Here is a 25,715-nt window from a genome sequence, read left to right as displayed (position 1 = left end):
TTTGAATTTATTTTTATGTGTGGTGTAAGAAAGTGGTCCAGCTTCATTCTTCTGCATGTTGCTGTCTAGTTTTCCTGACATCATTTTCTGAAGAGACTATCTTTTTTCCATTGGATATTCTTTCCTGCTGGGTTAAAGATTAATTGACTATACATTTGTGGGTCCATTTCTGGGTTCTCTGTTCTGTTCCATTGATCTATGTGTCTGTTTTTGTGCCAGTACCATATTATCTTGATGATTACAGCTTTGCAATACAACTTGAAGTATAGAATTGTGATGCCTCCAGCTTTGGTTTTCTTTCTCAACATTACTCTGGCTATTCGGGTCTTTTCTGTTTCTATACAAATTTTTAGAAAGAAACGCATTGATAATAATAACAAAATAGTAGGGGACTTTAACACTCTACTTACAATAATGGACAGATCATCTAAGCAGAAAATCAGGAAGGAAACAATGGCTTTGAATGACACACTGGATGGGATGAATTTAACAGGTATGTTCAGAACATTTAATCCTAAAGCAACAGAATGCACATTCTTCTCGAGTGCACATGGAACATTCTCCAGAATAGATCACATACTGAGTCACAAATCAGCCCTCAACAAGTACAAAAGTTTCATATCATACCATGCATATTTTCAGACCACAACATTATGAAACTTGAAATCAATCACAAGAAAAAATGTGGAATACTTGGAGTTTAAAGAATATCCACTAAATAATGAATGGGTTAACCAATAAATTAAGGAGGAACTTTTAAAGTACATGGAAGCCAATGAAAATGAAAACATGACAGTCCAAAACCTCTGGGATGCAGCAAAAGCAGCCATAAGAGGGAAGTGTATAGCAATCCAGGCCTACCTAAAGAAGGAAGAAATGTCCCAAATATACAACCTAACCTTATACCTAAAGGATCTGGAAAAAGAACAGCAAAGAAAGCCCAAAACCAGCAGAAGAAGGGGAATAATAAAGATTAGAGTAGAAATTAATGATATCAAAACAAACAAACAAACAAACAAACAAACAAACAGTAGAACAGATCAAGAAACCAGGAGCTGGTTCTTTGAAAGAATTAACAAAATTGATAAACCTCTAGTCATATTTATCAAAAAGAAAAAAGAAAGGACCCAAAAAATAAAATCACGAATGAAAGAGGAGAAATCAGGGGCGCCTGGGTGGCTCAGTCAGTTAGGCATCTGACTTTGGCTCAGGTCATGATCTCACAGCTTGTGAATTTGAGCCCTGCATCTGGCTCTGTGCTGACGGCTCAGAGCCTGGAGCCTGCTTTGGATTCTTTGTCTCCCTCTCTCTGCCCCTCCCCCACTCACATTCTGTCTCTCTTTCAAAAATAAATAATAAAACATTTAAAAATTTTTTTAAAAAGTGGAGAAATCACAACCAGCACTGCAGAAATATAAACAATAATAAGAGAATATTATGAGCAATTATATGCCAATAAATGGGCAATCTGGAAGAAATGGACAAATTCCTAGAAACATATAAACTACCAAAACTGAAACAGGAAGAAATAGAAAATTTAAGCAGACCCATAACTAGTAAAGAAATTGAATTAGTAATCAAAAATCTCCCAACATGCAAGAGTCCAGGGCTGGATGACTTTCCAGGGAAGTCTACCAAACATTTAGAGAAGAGTTAACACCTTTTCTTTTTAAGATGTTCCAAAAAATGGAAATGGAAGGAAAACTTCTGAACTCATTCTGTGAGGCCAACATTACCTTGATTCCAAAAACCAGACAAAGACCCCACTAAAAAGAAGAACTACAGACCAATTTCCCTGATGAACATGGATGCAAAAATTCTCAACAAGATATTAGCAAACCAAATCCGACAATACATTAAAAGAATTATTCACATGACCAAATAGGATTTATTCCTGGGCTGTAGGGGTTGTTCAATATCTGCAAATCAATCAACATGATACACCACATTAATAAAAGAAAGGATAAGAGCCACATGATCCTCTCAATAGATGCAGAGAAAGCATTTGACAAAATACAGCATCTTTTCTTAATAAAAAAAACCCTCAAGAAAGTAGGAATAGAAGCATCATATGTCAAAATCATAATGGCCATATACAAAAGACCCACAGCAAATATCATCCTTAATGGGGAAAAACTGAGAACTTTCCCACTAAGGTCAGGAACACGCAGGGATGTCTACTCTTACCACTGTTGTTCAACATAGTAAGTTCTAGCCCTAGCAATCAGACAACAAAAAGAAATAAAAGTCATCCAAATTGGCAAGAAAGAAGTCAAACTTTCACTCTTCGCAGAGGACATGATACCCTATGTGGAAAACCAAAAAAACTCCACCAAAAAAACTTCTAGAACTGATACGTGAATTCAGCAAAAGTCGCAGGATATAAAATCAATGTACAAAATTTGGTGGCCTTTCTATATACCAAGAATGAAGCCACAGAAAGAGAAATCAAGGAATAGATCCTTTTACAACTGCACCCAAAACCATAAAATACCAAGGAATAAACCTAACCAAATAAGTGAAAGATCTGTACACTGGAAACTATAGAAAGTTTATGAAATAATTTGAAGAAGACACAAAGAAATGGAAAAAAATTCCATGCGTATAGATAGGAAGAACAAATACTGTTAAAATGTCGATACTAGCCAAAGCAGTCTACACATTCAATGCAATCTCTATCAAAATAACACCTGCATTCTTTACATAACAAACAATTCAGGTCCGCTTGTTAGTAAAACTTTCTAAGTTAACTCCAATGGTTTGAACTTCAAGATAAATGTTTTTCTAGTATTACTACTAGAAGTACTACTAGTAGTGTTACTACTTTACTGAAGTTTTCCACTCAATAAAAGACTGGAACTGTGGAAAGCAGTACCCTTCCCGCATTTGTGTTCCCACTGCCCATATTGAATGAGTTGAATGATATGGGAGTGATCCTTCCTCTAGCTTTATTACAAATGATTCTAGCCCACCCAAGTGTCAGTTTCAATGTGTGGAAGGAACTCTGAGTCTTTTACAAGAGAGAAAGAGGGAGAGATTGAATAATTTTAAGATATTCCTGTGTTAGTGATTTCAGGCACTGATCTTCCTCAGAGCTTTTCATGATTTATCTCTGCATCTAATAGGCAAGGGAAAATGAGACACTAAGAAGTGAATTTTTCTCCCTCATGGGCTACATTCATATCTGTGCATTTAATCACTGCCCCCTGAATCCATTTTCTTCCCAGTAACCAAAATTGAGATACTGCAACTTAAAATTTATCTCTCACTTAACATCTGTTTCACCATATTATTTAGATTTTCATATGTAATTTGATATAAATCTCAAAGATGACACATTTTGGGTTTTTGTTATAACATCAGTGAAGTCCATTAAACTTGACTTTGACTTGGAACTTTATACTTTATTTGACTTTTAAAACTTCTTTGAGATGATTTCTCTTAAGAGAAAAACCTCTTCTATACCAGAATATATCACACAATTCTCTTGTGATTTCTGGAGGCAACTTCTTAGATTCATGGACAGGGAGGGCAGAGAGCAGATGGACATTGGACATCACCTGATTTAACAAACTGCCTTTTATAGATGAGCAAACTGAGGATCAGTGAGGATAAGGGACTTTCCCTAGTAGTCATCCTGGAAACAGAATCCTGATGACCTGACTCCCTGTGTGTATAGATTTGGCCTTTGATGTTTTGTGTCTAATATTCTTGTATTAGGCATGCCTATGGCATAAAGGGCTACATCACATTTCTCTTGATTCAGACCACCCATCAAGAAATCCTGGTAGCACTGAGAGAACCTATGCCTCAAGGAAGTACAAGAAGTTAAATGTAGCTATAGCATAAGGAATAAAAAGGGGATATGACCAGGGAAGAGAAAGGATAGGGATCTTCATAAGGAATTTTCAGGTTGTTTTCCTAATGCAGCAAGGATTTTATTGAGGCTTGACATAGAGTTTTTAAAAAATGTTTTATTTTATTGTGAGGCAGAGGAAAACTATAATATAGAGGACAAATAACAAATTAATAATGTTATTAGTACACAAAGCTTCAGCCATCCCATTTTTAAAAGGTTAATAAGTTTACTCTTTGCAGACTTCCAGTATCACATAATAATGCACTTTATTGGTCTGACTGCTATAAAAACTCTGGGACATAATTCAGTTAGGTTTTCCCTTATTTTTTCTCATTGCTAAAATGAAGCCAAAGATGTCATTTGGTTATTATGAGGATTCAATGAAAATCTGCTTGTTATTGTTTTCATATTCTTTTATGTGAAAGAAAATGGCTGGCTTAAATTTAATTTGTCTGTTGAACTACCTAGCCACTTCCATATATAGCTTTTAAGTCTTGTGTTAACTTGCAATATGGTGCTTAATTAGGAATTAAGCCTGCCAAGGTGCTTGGGATCAAAGTAATTGGCTTTCATAATTCAACCTTAATGACCTCTCTACCATTTTTTTTTAATCTCTAAGAAATTCAAGTTGTTTTTGTAACATGGAATATATCTACTTGAAGAACTGTTTAGCAGTGGTGATTGGTTGCTTTCTGTCTCTTTTTTTTCCCCTTACAATTTTTATTTTGAAAATTTAAAACCAGAAGGAACGTTGAAATATTAGATCCATCAGTTGTTTACATTTACTACATTTGCTTTCTTTCTGTCACCTGTCCATCTACCTATGTAATTTTTGCTGAATCATTTTTGTAGTAAACTGCAGACATCATATTTCATCACTAAATACCTTAGCATGCATCTCCTAGGAATAAGAACTTTCTCCTGCATAAACACAATACGTTACAAAACCTATGAAACTCAACATTTATTGATTCAGTATCATCTAATACATAGCTAATATTCTAGTTTTCCCTAATTATCCTAATAATGTCCACAGTAACTATTCCCACCCTTCTCCATCAATCCTGGATGCAAAGAAGGATCATGTTTACATTTAGTTTTCTTCTTTAGTCTTCCTTAATCTAGAACAGTTCCTTCAATTCTATTTTTGTCTTGTGACATTGACATTTTTGAAGAGTCTGAGCCAGTTTTCTTATAGAATGCACTTAAATCTGAATTTACCTGATTGTTTCCTTATGGTTAAATTCTGTTTAAATATGTTTGGCAAGACTGCTACACAGATGATGTGTAGATCTCCTTTGTAGAAAGCTTTCTGGGCGGTAGTATGGAGACAGGATTGAAGGGTGCTAAAGGGGAGTCTGTGTTCTCAGTTTTTTGGGTGAATGATATGGTGGCCTGAATTAGGGTAGAAGTGGGGACTAAGGAAGGGAAAATCTGAGAAAGGTTTAGAAGATGGACTTGATGACTAACTTTGGTTGTGGTAGGTGATAGAGAGGAAGGAACATGGGATAATTTTCAACATTACTAATAAATGACTATATCATTCATCAATTCAGAGAATATAAAAAAATATATTTATTGGGATGGGTGGTGAGTATATTTTTCACAAGTACCATTTGAAACACCTGTGGATCATTCAGATAGAGATAATTGATATGACCAGTCTGGCTGGAGTTCAGAAGATGAACCCTGCACCACAGATTTAAATTTGGGTCTAGAATATTAGCATATAGGTAGGGGTAAAGCCATAGGGATGGATCAGATTGCCTAGAGGGAGTATTAGGTGAATAGTGAGGAGGGGGGTGATGAAGCATTCGTAGTTAAGATTTGGCCAGAGCTCCTAGTCCAATGCTCTTTCCCTAGAGTTCTTGCTTAGTCTTCTCAGTATTTTTAAAATTTTTTTTTAATGTGTATTTATTTTTGAGAGAGAGAGAAAGAGAGAGAGAGCCAGCATGAGTGGGGGAGGGATATAGAGAGTTAGGGAGACAGAATCCGAAACAGGTTCCAGGCTCTGAGCTGTCAGCACAGAGCCCGACATGGGTCTCGAATTCTGAACAGCAAGATCATGACCTGAGCCAAAGTTGGACGCCCAACCAACTGAGCCACCCAGGCGCCCCAGTATTTTAAGTTCTGAGGTTGTTTCATTGATTTGCTCTTTAGTCATCAAGTAAATTTAGAGTCGTTGGTCCTTATCACAGATTTCATTTGCCCCAACTGGAGTAGCGAATCACTGGCACTGACCCCATACTCCTAGCAATCCATATTTCATCAAGGTACCCTTGAGTAAGTGTGGGGCTATATCCCCTAGAGGAGCCACATCCTATTTAAGATGGCACTACCAGACCTTCCCCACTGTTACTTGGTTCAATCCTAGAATGTGCTGAGGTACATTATGCAAATTAACCAAACACAGTAAAGATGATCATACATCAGCTGTGCATGTGCACATGTGTGTTTATGCAATCTGGATTGTAATTCTGTGATGAAATGGTTCCAGGCTAACCTAGCAGAATTAAAAAGAAATGAAACCCAAAGAATATTCTCTTAGCTCCATTTAATGCTTTGACTTTATCAGACTTGTGTGCTGAGTTTCTGCCTGTAGTTCTTAGCACATGGAGAAAAGAGCCAGGACCCAATCATTCTTTCCCATTCTGCCAGGAAATCTTTTATACTTCCTCCACAAGTAAGACTCTAGGTCACCAGTAACATTAGGGAGTGTTTTGACACTTGTGGTATTCTATCTTCAAAATCTTCTCAATCCTAACACACCTCAAATCATATCTGATGAAGATCTACAAAGTGGAAATTTTTATTTGATTATCTCTACAGAGGAGACCAAGGAGATCAAGGCAATGTAAGAGGAAAAGGGAAAGCCTAAATACTTTTTGCAAGGAAAGGGAATGCTGAGCCTGGTGGGGAAGGCAGACTATCCAGCTGCCAATACCTGTTACTTAAGGACTGACACTTTCCAGATCTCACTTCAGGGAAGGCAACACCTGATTTCACTTAAAACTGTAGCATCTGCCCTGCTGTTTTCCCCTGACCAGACCCACACCTCACCAACCAGAGCCATGATGACTAAAGAAAGGAAGATGCAGTTAATGGGTTAGTGGAGGTTCTGATGAATGGGAACCTCTTGAGAGTTCTGATCTGATGGTACGGCTGACTGAGGAGGTTTCTCCCACACACTAACATGCATCAATAGTAAAGTCAAGTGCCAAGAAAGCAAGAGAGAGCTGACGCAATCATTTACAATTTTTTAAAATGTTTATTTATTTTTGAGAGACTGAAACAGAGCGGAGGAGGGGCAGAGAGAGAGGGAGACACAGAATCTGAAGCAGGCTCCAGGCTCTGAGCTATTAGCACAGAGCTTTGACGCGGGTCTCGAACCCATGAACACGAGATCATGACCTGAGCCAAAGTTCAATGCTTAACAGACTGAGCCACCCAAACACCCCACACAATCATTTAGAACATATAGCATTTTGTTTTGGTGGTTGTTGGTGTTGTTGGTTTAATAGTTGTGACTCTCTAGCTTCTGCTTTCTTGAATCACTAACATTGCAGGGCAGATAGGAAAATATAGAGCAGATAGTAATTCCTCTCTTAAATATTACATTATCCTTGCCAAGGAGAACTGTACAAGTTGATCAGGACATTAATGTTCAATCATATTATTTTCTATTCTGGTTTTTAATGTCTTTATTAAAATACACTATAGTTTTATATGTGCACAAATACATATAGTGTGTACACACACACAGATGTAAAAAATATTAAAATATATGTGTGTGTGTGTATATGTTTACCCAAAAGATAATTAAAATTTCTTGATACTAATTTTAATCTAAAAGATCTCCATTAAAGCTAGAATAAGAAAGTTCAGAATTACAGTAAAAGCAGAAAACTTCATTTTTTTCTGTTCAAACACATTAATTTTTTAAAAAAGAGAAAATTCATTCAAACATCTTTTAAATTCAGTATGTTTGTTTATTAGGGTATTAGGGTAAATTACTAATATTGACTTTTTACTTTTTTTTTTTTTTTAATTTACATCCAAGTTAGTTAGCATATAGTACAATAATGATTTCAGAAGTAGACTCCAGTGATTCATCCCCTATGTATAACACCCAATGCTCATCCCAACAACTATTTTCCTTACTGCCCCTGCCCATTAAGCCCATCCCCCACCCACAATGCCTCCAGCAACCCTCTGTTTGTTCTCTATATTTAAGAGTCTCCTATGTTTGTCCTCCTCCCTGTTTTTACATTATTTTTGCTTCCCTTCCCTTATGTCATCTGTTTTGTATCTTAAATTCCACATAAAAGTGAAATCATATGATATTTGCCTTTCTCTGTCTCTAATTTCACTTAACATAATACCCTCTAGGTCCATCCACCTTGTTGCAAATGGCAAGATTTCATTAATTTTGATTGCTGAGTAATACTCCATTGTATACATATATATCTTATTTATCCGTTCATCTATTAATGGACATTTGGGCTCTTTCCATACTTTGGCTATTGTCGATAGCGCTGCTATAAATATGGGGATGCATGTGCCCCTTTGAAACAGCACACCTGTATCCCTTGGATAAATGCCTACTAGTGCAATTGCTGAGTTGTAGGTAGTTCTATTTTTAATTTTTTGAGGAACACCCATACTGTTTTCTGGAGTGGCTGCAACAGTTTGCATTCCTACCAGCAGTGCAGAAGAGATCCTCTTTCTCCGCATCCTCACCAACATCTGTTGTTGCCTGAGTTGTTAATTTTAGCCATTCTGACAGGTGTGAAGTGGCATATCATTGTGGTTTGATTTGTATTTCCCTAATGATGAGTGATGTTAAGCATTTTTTTCATGTGTCTGTTAGCCATCTAGACATCTTCTTTGGAAAAGTGTCTGTTCATGTCTTTTGTCCAGTTCTTCACTGGATTATTTGTTTTATGGGTGTTGAGTTTGATAAGTTCTTTAGATTTTGGATACTAACCCTTTATCTGATATGTCATTTGCAAATATTTTCTCCCATTCTGTCAGTTGCCTTTTAGTTTTGCTGCTTGTCTCGTTTGCTGTGCAGAAGCTTTTTTATCTTGATGAAGTCCCAAATATTCAATTTTGCTTTTGTTTCCCTTGCCCCTGGAGACATGTTGAGTAAGAAGTTGCTGTGGCTGAGGTCAAAGCAGTTTTTGCCTGCTTACTCCTCTAGGATTTTGATGGCTTCTTGTCTTAAATTTAGGTCTTTCATCCATTTTGAGTTTCTTTTTGTGTATGGTGTAAGAACGTGGTCCAGGTTCATTTTTCTGCATGTTGCTATCCAGGTTTCCCAACACCATTTGCTGAAGAGACTGTCTTTATTCCATTCCATTGGATATTCTTTCCTGCTTTGTCAAAGATTAGTTGGCCATACGTTTGTGGGTCCATTTCTGGGTTCTCTATTCTGTTCCATTGATTTATGTGTCTGTTTTTGTTCCAATCCCATACTGTCTTGATGATTACAGCTTTGTAATACATCTTGAAGTCTGGGAGTGTGATGCCTGCAGCTTTGGTTTTCTTTTTCAGGATTGCTTTGGCTATTCAGGGTTTTTGTGGTTCCATACAAATTTTAGGATTGTGTGTTCTATCTGTGTGAAGAATGCTGGTGTTATTTTGATATGGATTGCATTGAATATGTAGATTGCTCTAGGTAGTATTGACATTTTAACAATATTTGTTCTTCCAATCAGGAGCATGGAATATTTTTCCAATTTTTTTGTGTCTTCTTCAATTTCTTTCATAAGCTTTCTATAGTGCCCAGTGTATAGATTTTTCACTTCTTTGGCTAGGTTTATTTCTCAAGATTTTATGGTTTTGGGTGCAATTGTAAATGGAATTAATTACTTGATTTCTCTTTGTGTTGCTTCATTATTGGTGTATGGAAATGCAACCCATTTCTGTGCATTGATTTTTACATCCTGTGACTTTACTGAATTCATGTATCAGTTCTAGCAGTTTTTTGGTAGAATCTTTTGGGTTTTCCACATAGAGTATCATGTTGTCTGTGAAGAGTGAAAGTTTGGCTTCCTCCTTGCTGATTTGGATGCCTTTTATTCCTTTGTGTTTTCTGATTGCCGAGGCTAGGACTTCCAGTACTATGTTGAACAACAATGACACGAGTGGATAACCCTGTTGTGTTCCTGACCTTAGGGGAAAAGCTCTCAGTTTTTCCCCATTGAGGATGATATTAGCAGTGGGTCCTTCATATATGGCTCTTATGATCTTGAGGTATGATCCTTCTATCCTACCTTCTTGAGGGTTTTTATCAAGAAAGGATGCTGTATTTTGTCAAATGCTTTCTCTGCATCTATTGAGAGGGTCATGTGGTTCTTGTCCTTTCTTTTATTGGTGTGATGTATCACATTGATTGTTTTGCAGATACTTAACTGGCCATGCATCCCAGATATAAATCCCATTTGATTGTGGTGAATAATTCTTTTAATGTATTGTCAGATTTGGTTTGCTAATATCTTGTTGAGAATTTTTGACTCCATGTTCATCAGGGAAATTGGTCTGCAGTTCTTCTTTTTAATGGGGTCTTTGGTTTTGGAATCTAGGTAATGCTGGCCTTATAGAATGAGTTCAGAAGTTTTCCTTCCATTTCTATTTTTTGGAACATCTTAAAAAGAAAAGGTGTTAACTCTTCTTTAAATGTTTGGTAGACTTCCCCTGGAAAGCCATCCAGCCCTGGACTCTTGTTTTTTGGGAGATTTTTGATTACTGATTCAATTTCTTTACTGGTTATGGATCTGTTCAAATTTTCTATTTCTTCTTATTTCAATTTTGGTAATTTATATGTTTCTAGGAATTTGTCCATTTCTTCCAGATTGCCCAATTTATTGGCATATAATTACTCATAATATTCTCTTACTAATTTTTGTATTTCTGCAGTGTTGTGATCTCTCCTCTTTCATTCTTGATTTTATTTATTTGGGCCCTTTCACTTTTCTTTTTGATTAAACTGGCTAAGGGTTTATCGATTTTGTTAATTCTTTCAAAGAACCAACTCCTGGTTTCATTGATTTATTCTACTGTTTTGTTTATTTCAATAGCATTGATTTCTGTTTTGTTTATTTCAATAGCATTGATTTCTGCTCTAATATTTATTATTTTCCATCTTCCAGTGACTTTGGGTTTTATTTGCTATTCTTTTCCCAGCTCTTTAAGGTGTAAGGTTACCTGAGATCTTTTTTCGTTCTTTAGGAAGGCCTGGATTGTTATATACTTCCCTCTTATGACCACCTTGCTGTATCCCAGAGATTTTGGGCTGTGGTGTTATCATTTTCATTGTCTTCCATGTACTTTTTAATTTCCTCTTTAATTTTGTGGTTAACTTAGTCATTCTTTAGTAGGCTGTTCTTTAATCTCCAAGTATTTATTGTCCTTCCAAATTTTTTCTTGTGGTTGATTTCAAGTTATAGATAGTGTTGTAGTCTGAAAATATGCATGGTATGATCTCAATCTTTTTGTACTTGTTGAGGGCTTACTTGTGTCCCATTATGTGATCTATTCTGGAGAACATTCCATATGTACTGGAGAAGAATGTGTATTCTGCTGCTTCAGGATGCAATGTTTTGAATATATCTAAGTCCATCCTGTCCAGTGTGCCATTCAAAGCCAGTTTCCTTGTTGATTTTCTGCCTTAGATGATCTGTCCATTGTTGTAAGTGGGGTGTTGAAGTCCCCTACTATTATGGTATTATTGTCAATGAGTTTCTTTATGTTTGTGATTAATCAATTTATATATCTGGGGCTCTCATGTAGGGGGCATAAATGTTGACAATTGTTAGGTCTTCTTAGTGGATAGACCCCTTAATTATGATATAATGCCCTACTTCATCTCTTGTTATAGTCTTTTTTTTTTTTTCAAATCTAGAGTGTCTCATAAGTATGGCTAGTCCAGCTTTCCTGTGGCAACTATTAGTATGATAGATTTTTCTCCATCCCCTTACTTTCAATCTGAAGGTTTCTTTAGGTCTAAAATGGGTCTCTTGTAAACAGCATATAGATGGATCCATATCCATTCTGTTTCCCTGTGTCTTTTGATTGGAGCATTTAGTCCACTGACATTTAGAGTGAGTACTGAAAGATATGAACTTATTGCCATTGTGTTGCCTGTAGAGTTGGAATTTCTGGTAGTGTTCTCTTGTCCTTACTCGTCTTTGTTGCTTTGGTGTTTTTTGTTTCATTTCATCTTTTCTCCCCTCAAAGAGTCCCTCTTAAAATTTCTTGCAGGGCTTGTTTAATGGTCACAAACTCCTTTAGTTTTTGTTTGTCTAGGAAACTCTTTGTCTTTCCTTCTATTTTGAATGTCAGTCTTGTGGGATAAAGAATTCTTGGCTGCGTATTTTTCTGACTCAGCACATTGAATATATCCTGCCACTCCTTTCTGTGCTGCCAAGTTTCTGAGAATAGGTCTGCTGCAAACCTGATCTTTCTTCACTTGTAGGTTAAGGACTTTTTTTCCCTTGCTGCTTTCATGACTCTTTCCTTATCTGTGTATTTTGTGAATTTAACTATGATATGCCTTGTTGATAATCCGTTTTTGTTGAATCTAATGGGTTCTATATGTTTCCTGGATTTTGATGTTTGTCTTTCCCCAGTTTATGAAAGTTTTCTGCTATGATTTGCTCCCATAAACCTTCTACCTCTTTTTCTCTTTCTTCATCTTCTGGGAGCCCTATGATTCAGATGTTGTTCCTTTTTAATGAGTCACTAAGTTCTCTAATCTTATGTCATGCTTTTTTGCTTTAGTTTCCCTCTTTTTTTCTGTTTCATTATTCTCCATAAAGTTGTCCTCTATATTGCTGATTCACTGCTCTGCTTCATCCATCTTTGCCGTTGTGGCATCCATTTGAGACTGCATCTCAATTATAGCATTTTTTAATTTTTTCCTGACTAGATTTTACTTCTTTTATCTCCACAGAAAGGGATTCTATGCTTTTTTCAATCCCAGCTAGTATTCTTATTATTGTGATTCTAAATTTTGTTTCAGACATCTTGCTTGTGTCTGTGTTGATTACATCCCTGACTGTCATTTCTTCCTGTTCATTCCTTTGGCGTGAATTCCTTCATTTCATCACTTTGGAGGAAGAAAAAGAATTAATAAAATAAAAAATTAAATTAAAAAATTAAAAACAACACAAAGAAATCAAATAAAGGAAAATAGATCCTAGGTGTGTTTTGGTTTGGTTGTTGAAAGAAGCTTGGTAGAATAGAGAAAAAAAGGAAAGAAAAAAAAAAGGAAAAAAGTAGGAAAAACATTTGAAAATTAAAAAAATGAATACAGGGGCGCCTGGGTGGCGCAGTCGGTTAAGCGTCCGACTTCAGCCAGGTCACGATCTCGCGGTCCGTGAGTTCGAGCCCCGCGTCGGGCTCTGGGCTGATGGCTCAGAGCCTGGAGCCTGCTTCCGATTCTGTGTCTCCCTCTCTCTCTGCCCCTCCCCCGTTCATGCTCTGTCTCTCTCTGTCCCAAAAATAAATAAAAAAAAAAAAAAAAAAAAAAAACGTTGGAAAAAAAAAAAAAAAAGAAAAAAAAATGAATACAGTAAAATAGAATAAAATGAAATGATGAAAATAAAATAGAATTTAAAAATTACAAAAATAAAAAATATAGTAGAAAAAAATTAAAAATCTTTTTATAAAAATGGAAAATAAAAAATAAATTTTTTCTTTCTGTATTCAAGAATAAGAAAAGAAATGAAAAAGAAATAAATTGAATAAATGGACCAGTGAGCACAATGAAATACAGTTGGAATTATATCCAGTTTCCCCTAGAAGTCAAACTGTGAAGCACTTTATAGTCTATAAACCAAGTAGGTGGAGAGACTTGTGTTCCTCTAGAGCATGGTGGGTGTAGTTGTACAGGGCTTGGTGTAACAGCTCCATTCTCCACTAGATGGTGCTGCTTAGTTTACTGGGGTGGATCATTGTAGCATATATACATGTATATGTGCATGTGCGGGAGAGGTGAAAATGGCCTCACTCAGCTACCCAGTCTCTAGTGTCAGAGCTCTTTGCTCTCCCCACCAGCAGTCAAGCACCCCTCCTTTGTCTTGGCTTCCATCCACTCCCTGTTTCTATGCTGTCCACAACCAAGCCATCAGCCTGCCAGGTGGCACCTCACTCTTGAATTTTATCTCAGATGGGGCTGTGTTTCCAAACCCCTTACTTCTGGGAGCCTTGTGGCTTTGACCCACTTCAACCCCCATCGGGGAGGGTCTCGTGGAGCAATGGCCAGTGCCTGCCTGCCCGCAGGAATATTCGAGGGACCATGCTGCTGCAGATGCCTAAAGACTGCAGCCAGGTGCCAGCCACCCCAGAAAAGGTTCCTATGATCCTGTAGCAGCAGCGTTTCAGGGATTATGGTAAATCACAACACACATCTGGCACCAGACTTCACTGCCCCCTAACGTCCTTGTTCCAACACCAGCAAATACGGCTGTTCTCCAGGGTCTGCTGGGACCTTTGCCTGTGGGGAGGCTGCACAAAATCTACCAAATGTCCTCTTAGCAGTGGAATGCCTCTTCCCCTGTGATCTGAGGACCCCTCAGACATCACTGTCTGCTCCTGGGGATTTGCGCTTCCCACCAGAGCTCCATCAGGTGTCGAGCTGCAGAGTTTCTGACTCTGCACTCCCCTGTTTATAGAGTCCTAATGGCATTGAAACTCTCTCCTTTCTCCTTTCTCCCTTTCTCATTTAGTCTCTTATGGGTGTTTCCACTCTTTCTCTTTCTCTCCAGCTGCTTTTGGAGCGAGTGCTTTTCCTGTATTCTCCCCCATCTCTGTTCTCTCTCCACAAGCAAACACAGCTGTCTACCCTCTGTGGCTTCTCTCCGCCATCCTGATCACCTCTCCATGCTGTGTACCTGCTGAGTTCTGTGGGTCAAGTTATGTAGATTGTTGTGTTAGTCCTCAGATCAGTTTTCTAGGTGTGCGAGATGGTTTGATGTTGATCTAGCTGGATTTCAGGGATGAGAGAAACAGAAAACTTCCATGCTGTTCCACCATCTTGGCCCCTCCCACCCAAAGGCAGAAATCTTTAAAAGCACATAAATATTTATTTAGTGATTTTTTTAAACAAAAGTATTGTATTTATTCTTTTGCAACTTATTTTTTACTTAGAAATATGAATATTTTGCTATGTCAAAACACATTTTTCTATAGTGCATTTATTGAATCAGTGATAAGGATTTATTTACTCATTTCCCCTATTATGGAAATTTAGCCAATCTCACTCTCTCTTTCCCTCAGCCATTAAACAAAGCTGTGATGAACATTCTTATGCACTTGGAATTCAGTTCTGTAAATCCCTCAGAGAAAATATTTAGAAATAGAGTTTTTGAGTCAAAGGGTATATGCATTTTTAAAGCTTTCGATGCATGTTGCCAAAGTAGCTTTTTCCAAAGGAGGTGTTTAAAGTCTTATGAGGATTATCTTATCTGAAATTTTCATAAACAGAGTAGAGTTTAGAGCAGGGAATTAGAAATTACAAAGGGAGGTCATTAACTGTGTATCCTAAGAGTGTCAGGACCAGAATAATTGGGATAGTTGTTCTTAAACACTGTGCAAAAGTAAGTTCTCTCTACCCCTGTGGACTGGTTTAGAAAAAGAGAGCTAATCTAAAAATTGGGTCTCTTATTGTCTATTAATGGTGTGCTCATTGATGCATTGGTAGTTTTGGTATCTCAATGAACCTACAGGTTCTGAGTTGCAAAGTATTAAAATCCTAAAGCCTCATTTTTTAAAAACCCAGAGAAAATATATGGAAATAATATTATAGTAGAAAAATAATTAAACTGTAAAGGAACAGATTCTTTCCGTGTCTACTGAATTTAATACTTCTTACATAAAGAATAGCCTTGACTTTGGGTGAAGGTTCTTATACTTCTGGCTAGGATCTCAAGAACAGGCCACCAAAAGTAAGCTTTTAAATAGAAAGCAGCAAAATGGAAGTTAAGGGCCTCAACAAGAAGCAGAAATAGATCTTCCTTAATCAGTCATAATTCTTTGCTGTTCTCATTAGCTTACTGCAGCCTAATGGAAGGGCTGTCCTTGCAATTTTCATTTTTCCTAGAAGCCTCTAGTGTCTAATAAATTTCTATTCAGAGTTCCAACCTCATACTCAGCACTTTTTGCTAATGATATTTTTGCTTCTAGAATTTACACATGGAAGATCACTTTCTGTAGCCATGTCCAAGGGCTAGAACCTTTCTCTTTATTTTCCATACTCCTTCCTATAGTAAATCAAATCAATCAATCAATAATAGACATCTAATTTTCATTAGGCACAATTCTAGGACTCCATTTATTACCTGACCTTAATAATCTCCATCTAATATGAGGGCCATGTTGACACCTTGAGTCTCCAGGTATCACTGTCCACTCAGCCCTGTACTAAATATTCCTCAGAATGTGTGGGTGCTTTCTTTTCTTCAGTGTACAGTTATCTGAGTAAATGACTATAGGTACTTTTTTGTGGGGGGGGCGGGAAGGAGAATCATTACCTGATGCTACAGTGTTACTCCTAAAGATCTGGCCATGTCTTCAGTCAGCAGATTCTGGATCTAAAAATTGACTCAGAACCAACAACTAACAAGGGGTTAGGAACTTTTCAGTGGGGAAATCATCCTCAACTTCCTGCTCATCCATTTTTGTCTTTTTGTAATTGTAGATATTTAAATAATACTCTTGTTGGCTGCCCATATTAGGGATGAGCATGTCATGCTTTATTAACCATCTTCACAATTCCCTGCTGGTTAGATCCTCTTGGCTGCCCCTCTAACCTTGCTGGCCATCATAATAATTGTAACTTTTTGGGTTTTTACAGTTGAAGTACCGCCACTTGAGCTCTAATCCTTTGACCCCCATCATCCCAACTTCATGCCTAATGACAAACCCAAACCTGACCTGTGGCTAATAGTCACCACTGAACTTATTAGTGATGCTGTACCCCTCTCACCAGCACATTTCTTTCTTTCTTTTTTTCCACCACACATTTCAAATGGCCTTGGTGGAATGGTGTCATTTGGCTTCTTCTATGCACCCTACTCCTCTAGTGGGTGTTCCAGTCTTATTAATATATCCATTCTAGCATGACCTCTTTCCTCAGTCTCTTTTATTCTTCCTTCTACTATCTGCCAGGGCAACTCAGGCACTTCTACTCTGCTCAACATAGCCATTACTCTTTCTAGGCTTCTAAATGTTATCTCAGCAGTGAATTTGCACCATTCTCGAATCCTTGCTGGGGTGTTAAATTCCATGTTCCAAGCAAACATCCCTGAGTCAATGAATTCTTGATTATCCAGTCTTAAATTCTGGCCCTCTTGATCAGGCATCCTCAAAATTTAATCCCAGGAATATAGCCCTGGTTCCCGTTGATACATGCTAGCTAATTCTCTCAACTCCTGGACTGTGGAGTATCTTAATTTCCTTAACTGGGTAGTGCTGGGCTTCAGTCCAGGCATCAGCCTTTCAGCCAGGAGAGAAGATGGGGCATTTCTGAGGAGGAAAACTGCTGTCTTAAAGGGAAAGTCTTCTGCACTGTTCTGCAACACAGAGCAAGTGCAACCTCTTACTGGCGAAGAGGGGACCACCTTGTAAGCTCTGGGGCCTCAGGGGCATATTCAGCTCCAACATCTGGGCATCAATCCAGATATCCCTAACCCATATTTCAGGGTACTGTATTTTTCCATTCTGAGTCCTGATGTGATAACAGACCTATCTCAATTAAGCATTCAAATGTCTCTGTGAAGCCCTGTGAGGATCTGACCTTCAGTTTTCTATTTAGCTTTGTCTGCTCTTCTACCACAGGATATAAGTGTGCCTTTATAAACAAAGGTGCCTCTTGTCTCATGTCATCACCAGTGAAATCTTTAACACCCACATACCACATTCAGGATGGTATTCTTCTTTCCTACAAGGTGGTGAGTGAGCCAGTCCCAATTCCCCATCTTACTTGGACCTTTCTCATTCTCATTTGCAGTAGTTTGAGTATGTCAAGAAGCAGACACAAAGATAGGATTATATATGCCAGGGATTGGAAGCATGGGTAGTTTTAAAAGGGGAAGAGAGCCTTGATGTCTGTGGAGAGAGGAAAGAAAGAATAGGGCATACAGAGTCTTAGACTATAGCACAGTTCCAAAAAAAAATGATTCTGTCATGCTGATAGGAAATCCTCAAGCCAAATTTGTTTGTAGGAGTCCTGCAACTTGCTGGAATGGGCACACTTTAGTACCTTTGATCACCATGTTTAGTCACTGTCTGGGAAAAACAGCTCATGGGAAATAGAGGCTCAGCATGAACACAGTTGTGAATGCAGAAGGGCAGCAGCTGGAGCAGATAATTGGTTATACTCCATGTAGAAGGATTTCTGAGTGGCATATTTCATGGCACACACATACACACTCACACAGAGTCATTGCTTAAGATCAGTGAATCTTCATGTTCAATACTAGCAGATGAAATTGTCTGAGGGGCTGTATCCAGAGAAAGAGGATCCGGGCATCTCCAATTCAAATTCAAAATATACAAACACACACATATATTGTACACATAGGAATCAGACTCTACCATACCATTATTATTACAATTTTTTTAATTAGAATGGGTTTGTACAACCTTTCCTGGCCTGTCTAAAAAATGACCCCCATTTGTGGTTTTGTTTCTGTGTGAATATATATGCCAGATTTCCCACAGCTTACTGATAAATGAGTCTTTGGAACACAATAAAATTATAAACTGACAACTCCCTGTAGCCATGAGAGGCGCATTTGGGCTTCCCCTAGGCACATGAGATATAGATCACCGAGTGTGTGCACTATCACTCTTTCAGTGGCCTTGGCAAAGCAATTTGTCTATCCATGCCATTTCTGGACAAAGATTCTTAGCAACAACGTTCCACCTTTACATCGAAAAGGAAACTAATGCAATATAAAAGTGTGGCTTTTGTATGTGACCAACATGACTAGTGCATATGTTTCTGTCTCATTATTCTATTCCATGTTGATAATCTGCTGGTTGTATCCATGTCTATCCACAGCCTATAAATTCCTTGAAAGCAAGGACCATGTCTCACCATTGATTACACTCAATACCCAAGTGACTAAATCAGTGCCAACAAGTATTTAGTGACCTTTTCCATTAACCCTCTCCCTCCTTCTCTGGATCAGTTCTTTATTGTTCCCCATTAGAATCACAATATTTGGAGAGATGCCCCATATCTCTGTATAATCATTACTTTTCCCTGAATTATTTAGCATCCCCACCCCTCCCTCATGGGACAGCTGAGTCTGCCCTAGAGCCAAAATGGTTTTAAGTCAAGTAAGAAGTGTTGTACTTCTTACTGCCATATAGTAAGATTTACCACTGGCTCAATGGGACCTTTGCCAAAAAACTGGTTAGTGTGTCATCATGGCATCTTAAGAAATATCTTCCTAAGAAAATATTTTTTCATGACTAAAGAAGCCAATTTTCATAATGTCCCTAACCAGAATCATAACTGCCACCTCCACCTCCACCCCACCAGAACACACCATATTTAGAGGCTTCAAGACACATATATGGAAGTAAGATTTTTTTTTTATGGTTACTGACATGTTATGGAAGAGGTTGGACTGTGGATATTAATGTGATGGTATGATTTCTTGGGAATTCTTCCCAGTCTTTCAGTGATATACATTTTTTTTCAATTCAAATATACTTTATAATTTTCAAGAAAATTGATATCTGTTTTCTTGTTTGAAATTTAAAATAGGCTTGGGAAGCAGGCAAGACAGATATTATTATTTACACTTGAAAAATAAGGAATCTGAAGTACCACAGAGTTAAATGGTGTAACTAAGGAGTAAATTTGTTACCAGTGATTAGAAAACAGAGAGATAAAAATGGACTATAATCTTTAAGAAATAAAATACAGCAAACAATAAATATGTACTGACTACACTCTAGGTGCTGGGCACTACAGCTAGACTCAAGAACACAAGGACAAGTAAGATCAAGGCCTCCAAGAGTTTATAATCTATAAAGTGGTCTTAAACTCTTCCAGTAAAAGACCATCTTTCATTAAAACAAATAAAAATCTTTTTGTTAGAGGCACCTGGGTGGCTCAGCCAGTTAAGCATCTGACTCTTGATTTTAGCCCAGGTCATGATCTCACGGCCATGGGATCAAGCTTCACTTTGGGTTCTGCAATGAAAATGGAGCCTGCTTGGAATTCTCTCTTCCCCTCTCTGCCCCTTTCTGGCTAGCATGCATTCTCTCTCTCCCTCTGTCTAAAATTAAAAAAAAATCTTTTTATTATAGTTGTAAATCAACAAGGTTACAAATCAAATAGTGCAGAGTTGCTTATGATGAAAAGCAATAGTCTCCTTCTCCTTACCTTTCTGCTGCCACTTATCTTAGCCCCTCTCCAGAGGCAACCTTTTTCATTAAAATAAGTATGTTAAACATTTTTTTAGTAATTTTATTAGGAAAAAAACAAACTACACAAAAAGTGTATAGAGAATAATGAAATAAATACCACCTACTCACCAATAACTATCCTTGTTAAGATTGAGAAGTCTTTACATATGGACATATTTGCTTCAGATCTTTATTTTTTCTAAGAGAAAACATCTCATATAGTTAAAGCCACCTGAGTGTTCCTTTCCAATCCCACTGTCCTACATCTCAACACATAGGTAACCACTAAGCACTGAATTTTTAACTTACATTTGTCCACATTTTTATTTTACTTATACTACATACATGATACACATAGATGTGTGTGTGTATATATATATATATATATATATATGTATGTATATATATCTACCTATATACATGTAGAGAGACATGCACACGTATATACATAGTATGTTATATAATGCTGCAATGTATTTCCATAGTGAATGTATGATGTTATTTTTATATTTTGACAATCTATATCATTCTGCAACTTGCCTTTTTTTATTCTGCTTATGTTTTTGAGATTTCTCTCTCCTAATACATGTATCTCTAGTTCGTTTTCTTTAAATTACTTACCAGTTCTTACTGATGGACATTTAAGTTGTTTCTTATTTATTGTTACTGCAAACAACATAGCATTCGTTCTTTCCTCATTAAATATGAAATTAGTAGGTGAATTTTATTAAGCCACTCTATTGAGGTTTTAATGACATATAAAAAGCTGTAGATATTTGATATATACAACTTTATGTGTTTAGAGATAAGTATATACCCATGAAACTATCATCACTATTAGCGCCATAATCTTATTTATTATTTCAAAAAGTTTTCTCCACCCCCTTGACTTTGGAAAGAGGTGTTGTTTGTTTGTCTTTTAGTGGTAAGAGCACTTAAAATAATATATCCCCTCTTAGCAAAATTTTAAGTATACAGTATTGTTAATCAGTGGCCCTGTATCATACAGTGGGTCTCCAGAACTTATTTATTTTGCATAACTGAAACTTTGTACTCTTTGATGAACACTTCCCCATTTATCTCCCCCAACCCCTCACAACCACCATTGTACTCTCTGTTTCTGTTTGACTATTTTATTTTTTATTTAAAAAATGTTTTTAATGTTTATTTTTGAGAGAGAGAGAGAGAGAGAGCAGGGGAGGGACAGAAAGAGGAAGACACAAAATCTGAAGCAGGCTCCAGGCTCTGAGCTGTTAGCACAGAGCCCAACATGAACCATGAGATCATGACTTGAGCCAAGGTCCAACGCTTAACTGACTGAGTCACCCAGGTGCCCTTGTTTGACTGTTTTAGATGGCACATATAAGTGAGATCATATAGGCTTTTTCTTTCTATGTCTGGACTATTTCATTTAGCATAATGTCCACCAGATTAATCTATTCTAGCAACCTAAATATCCATTAACAGTTAAATGGGTAAAGAAAAGGTGGTACATGGATCTACAGCTGCCCAGAGAAAATGGCCACCCCAGCACTTTCTGGGCTCTCCCTGCAGGTGCCATACTTTAGTATAGTACATCTGTGGTCAGGCTGTTTGCCAAACTTGTGAGGCAACCGTTTCAGATATATGGTATCGAAGGTCTGTATGCCACCGCTATTTATTCAGCATCTAAACAGAATAAAGTAGATAAGGAATTGTTGAGAGCACAATCTTGAAAGAACCCAAAATGACTGCTTCTGTTATGAATCCCTGCATAAAGTGTTCAGTGAAAGTGAAAAGCCTAAATGACATGAAAGCAAAAGAGAGGTTCTATCTCCTCACATCTAACCTGGTCAATTTGCTTGTTGAAAATGGTCACTTGAACACTATCCCTGGAGTCATTTCTGCCTTGTCAACCGTGATGAGCATCCACCCTGGAGAAGTCCCTTGCACAGTTACCACTGCACCTCCTTTAGATGAATCCACTCTATGAATTAAAAACAGTACTGAAGACCTTCCTAAGTAAAGGCCGAAATTGGAAGTTAAGACTGAACTGTCAATCATGGGTGCACTGATTGTACTGGAGAGAAATATGCTGATACATCTGTGAAAACCAAGATTCAGAAGCTAAGCAGGGCTTTATGGGAAATTTCCTGAAAGTGTTGATTCTCTGTCAGTGAAAATTCCTAACCTTGGAGCAACAATAAAATGCTTCCTGAATGACAGCAAAAAGAAAATGTGGTGCAAGCATACAATGGAGTATTTTTCAGCCTTACAATGGCAGAATTTCCTTCTTTTTAAAGGCTGAGTAATATTCCATTGTATCTATATGCCACATTTACTTTATCCATTTAACTATTGATGGATATTTAGGTTTGTTTCCATATCTTGGCTATTGTGCATAATGCTGTAATGAAGGTGAAAGTGCAGATGTCTCTTTGAGACCCAGATTTCAATTCCTTTGGATATGTATCCAAAAGTGAAATTTCTAGATCAAATGGTAATTCTATTTTTTAAAGTGTTTTTTTAAGTTTACTTGTTTATTTTTGAGTGAGAGAGAGCATGAACACACATGTGCGCACAAGTGGGGGAGAGACAGAGAGAGAATCCCAAGCAGGCTCTGCACTGTTAGTGTGGAGCCTGATGCAGGGCTTGAACCCATGAACTGTGAGTTTGTGACCTGAGCTGAAATCAAGACTTGAATGTTTAACCGACTGAGCCACCCAGGTGCCCTGGTAATTCTATTTTTAATTTTTAAGGGACCTCCATATTGTTTTCCATAGTGACTGCACTAATTTACATTCCCACCAAAAGTGTACAAGCATTCCCTTTTCTCCACGTCCTTGCCAACACTTCTTCTCCTTTGTTTTTTTGACAATGGTATCCTAACAGGTGTGAGGTGACAGCTTATTGTCGTTTTGATTTGCATTTCCCTGATGACTAGTGATGTTGTACACATCTTCATATCCCTATTGGCCATTTGTATGTCTTCTTTGGAGAAATGTGTATTCAGGTCCTTCGCCCATTTTTAAATTGAGTTATTTGTGGTTTGTTTCTGTTGAGTTATAACATTGCCAAATATATTTTGGATATTAACCTCTTATATGATATATGGTCGGAAAATATTTTTCCCATTGTAGGTTGGTTTTTCATTTTGTTAATTGTGGTTTTTTTTGTTTTGTTTTTTTTTTTTTGCTGTGCAGAAGCTTTTTAGTTTGATCTACTCTAATTTGTCTAGTTTTGCTTTTGTTGCCTGTGCTTTTTTGATGCCATATCCAGGAAATCATTGCCCTATCCAATATCTAGAAACATTTTTCCTATGTTTTTTTTCTAAGAGTATTATGGTTTCAGGTTTTACATTTAAGTCTTCAATTCATTTTGAGTTTATTTTTATGTATAGTGTGAAACAAAGGTCCAGTTTTAGTCCCTTTTTTTAAATGTGAAATTTATTGTCAAATTGGTTTCCATACAACACCCAGTGCTCATCCTAACAGGTGCCCTCCTCAATGCCCATCACCCACCTCCCCTCCCTCCCACCCCCCGTCAACCCTCAGTTTATTCTCAGTTTTTAAGAGTCTCTTATGGTTTTCCTCCTTCCCTCTCTGTAACTTTTTTCCCCTTCCCCTCCCTCATGGTCTTCTGTTAAGTTTCTCTGGATGCACATAAGAGTGAAAACATATGGTACCTGTCTTTCTCTGTATGACTTATTTCACTTAGCATAACACTCTCCAGTTCCATCCACATTGCTACAAAAGGCCATATTTCATTCTTTCTCATTGCCAAGTAGTATTCCATTATATATATAAACCACAATTTCTTTATCCATTCATCAGTTGATGGACATTTAGGCTCTTTCCATAATTTGGCTATTGTTGAAGGTGCTGCTATAAACATTGGGGTACAAGTGCCCCTATGCATCAGTACTCCTGTATCCCTTGGGTAAATTCCTATCAGTGCTATTGCTGGGTCATAGGGTAGATCTATTTTAAATCTTTTGAGGAACCTCCACACTGTTTTCCCGAGCAGCTGCGCCATTTTGCATTCCCACCAACAGTGCAAGAGGGTTCCCATTTCTCCACATCCTCTCCAGCATCTATAGTTTCCTGATTTGTTCATTTTAGCCACTCTGACTGACGTGAGGTGATATCTGAGTGTGGTTTTGATTTGTATTTCTCTGATGAGGAGTGATATTGAGCATCTTTTCATGTGCCTGTTGGCCATCTGGATATCTTCTTTAGAGAAGTGTCTATTCATGTCATCTGCCCATTTCTTCACTGGATTATTTGTTTTTTGGGTGTGGAGTTTGGTGAGATCTTTATAGATTTTGGATACTAGCCTTTTGTCCGATATGTCATTTGCAAATATCTTTTCCCATTCTGTCAGTTGCCTTTTAGTTTTGTTGATTGTTTCCTTTGCAGTGCAGAAGCTTTTTATCTTCATGAGGTCCCAAAGGTCCCAATAGTTCACTTTTGCTTTTAATTCCCTTGCCTTTGGAGATGTTTCAAGTAAGAAATTACTGCAGCTGAGGTCAAAGAAGTTTTTTCCTGCTTTCTCTTCTAGGGTTTTCATGGTTTCCTGTCTCACATTCAGGTCCTTCATCTTTTTTGAGTTTATTTTTGTGAATGGCGTAAGAAAGTGGTCTAGTTTCATTCTTCTTCTTTTTTTTTTTTTTAATTTATTTATTTATTTTTATTTATTTATTTATTTTTTAATATATGAAATTTACTGTCAAATCGGTTTCCATACAACACCCAGTGCTCATCCCAAAAGGTGCCCTCCTCAATACCCATCACCCACCCTGCCCTCCCTCCCACCCCCCATCAACCCTCAGTTTGTTCTCAGTTTTTAACAGTCTCTTATGCTTTGGCTCTCTCCCACTCTAACCTCTTTTTTTTTTTTTTTTTTCCCTTCCCCTCCCCCATGGGTTTCTGTTACGTTTCTCAGGATCCACATAAGAGTGAAACCATATGGTATCTGTCTTTCTCTGTATGGCTTATTTCACTTAGCATCACACTCTCCAGTTCCGTCCACGTTGCTACAAAAGGCCGTATTTCATTCTTTCTCATTGCCACGTAGTATTCCATTGTGTATATAAACCACAATTTCTTTATCCATTCATCAGTTGATGGACATTTAGGCTCTTTCCATAATTTGGCGATTGTTGAGAGTGCTGCTATAAACATTGGGGTACAAGTGCCCCTATGCATCAGTACTCCTGTATCCCTTGGATAAATTCCTAGCAGTGCTATTGCTGGGTCATAGGGTAGGTCTATTTTTAATTTTCTGAGGAACCTCCACACTGCTTTCCAGAGCGGCTGCACCAATTTGCATTCCCACCAACAGTGCAAGAGGGTTCCCGTCTCTCCACATCCTCTCCAGCATCTATAGTCTCCTGATTTCTTCATTTTGGCCACTCTGACTGGCGTGAGGTGGTATCTGAGTGTGG

General features: G+C 37.6%; 1 protein-coding gene and 1 pseudogene across 3 annotated transcripts in view; both read left to right on the top strand.

Moving 5' to 3' along the window:
• Positions 1-25,715, top strand: part of HPSE2 (heparanase 2 (inactive)) — a 688,711-nt gene that overhangs the window by 383,672 nt on the left and 279,324 nt on the right. The gene's annotated exons all lie outside the window — the stretch shown is intronic.
• Positions 21,809-22,426, top strand: LOC131493648 (ATP synthase subunit O, mitochondrial-like; annotated as a pseudogene).

This window comes from Neofelis nebulosa, chromosome 13, assembly GCF_028018385.1.
Source record: "Neofelis nebulosa isolate mNeoNeb1 chromosome 13, mNeoNeb1.pri, whole genome shotgun sequence".
Lineage (NCBI taxonomy): Eukaryota > Metazoa > Chordata > Mammalia > Carnivora > Felidae > Neofelis > Neofelis nebulosa.
The sequence above is the reverse complement of the archived record's forward strand: the minus strand, read 5'-3'. Positions and strand labels throughout refer to the sequence as shown.